Raw genomic sequence first — 1,559 nt, 5'->3', positions numbered from 1 at the left:
CGCACACGCACACGCACACGCACACGCACACGCACACGCACACGCACACGCACACGCACACGCACACGCACACGCACACACACACACACACACACACACACACGCAAGCACACACGCTCACGATCATGCTCACACACACAGGGAACACACACAGGGAACACCTCTACGGGGCGACTTGGGAACCTGCTACCTAAAGCATTGCCAGATTACCAATCAGAGGCGGGACTATCGTATTTCTAGCTGCAGGTAATGGGGGGCGGTGGACTGATCTATATCTAATAGACGTTAAATGTGTGATATATGTCAAATCCATGTGTGTCTGGGTTGAACTAGCTAGCAGAGGAAGTAGCAGCTACCAGTGCTGATTATCACACACAATCAGTAGTGAAAAGAAACGGAAGGCGAGTCTTCTCTGGTTTCAGTGTTTCCACTGGCTGTACTGGCTGGCAGAGCAGCCTGAATCACTACAACGACTTAGATTTTGGTCCTGAGAACCAAGAGGGGTTGGTGATAGAGGCTCCCGAGTGGCGCAGAGGTCTAAGGCACTGCATCTCAGTGCTTGAGGCGTCACTATAGACACCCCTGGTTTGAATTCAGGCTGTATCACAACCGGGCGGTGATTTGGAGTCCCATAGGGCGGCGCACAATTGGCCCCAGCGTCGTACGGGTTTGGCCGGGATTTGGCCGTCATTGTAAATAAGAATTTGTTCTTAACTGACCTTAGTTAAATAAAGGTTCAATTAATACATAGAAGGGAGGTACGTGACGTTGGCGCCCTCTGCTGGGAGTACACGGGTTGGGAACCCCGACGCTGATGGGTCCAAGTAGAGGTAATTCGGGGAGAGTGCCAACCGGGCCGTGCTACATAAAGGGAGCACCAGGGCAAACTGCGAGGAGGACAAAGAAAGAGACAAGGAGGGAACCTGAAGAAGGAAGCTCCCCGAGGCACGGAGCAGAAGGACCGAGCCAACCTAAAGAGGGGAAGGAAGCTCCCCGAGGCACGGAGCAGAAGGACCGAGCCAACCTAAAGAGGGGAAGGAAGCTCCCCGAGGCACGGAGCAGAAGGACCAAGCCTCAGACTGGAGGAGCAGCACCAACAAAACCTCAGACTGGAGGAGCAGCACCAACACAACCTCAGACTGGAGGAGCAGCACCAAAAAAACCTCAGACTGGAGGAGCAGCACCAACAAAACCTCAGACTGGAGGAGCAGCACCAACACAACCTCAGACTGGAGGAGCAGCACCAACACAACCTCAGACTGGAGGAGCAGCACCAACACAACCTCAGACTGGAGGAGCAGCACCAACAAAAACTCAGACTGGAGGAGCAGCACCAACAAAACCTCAGACTGGAGGAGCAGCACCAACAAAACCTCAGACCGGAGGAGCAGCACCAACAAAACCTCAGACTGGAGGAGCAGCACCAACACAACCTCAGACTGGAGGAGCAGCACCAACACAACCTCAGACTGGAGGAGCAGCACCAACACAACCTCAGACTGGAGGAGCAGCACCAACACAACCTCAGACTGGAGGAGCAGCACCAACAAAACCTCAGA

Source organism: Salvelinus namaycush, unplaced genomic scaffold (genome assembly GCF_016432855.1).
Source record: "Salvelinus namaycush isolate Seneca unplaced genomic scaffold, SaNama_1.0 Scaffold1637, whole genome shotgun sequence".
Taxonomy (NCBI): domain Eukaryota; kingdom Metazoa; phylum Chordata; class Actinopteri; order Salmoniformes; family Salmonidae; genus Salvelinus; species Salvelinus namaycush.
This window is presented reverse-complemented; position numbering follows the sequence as displayed.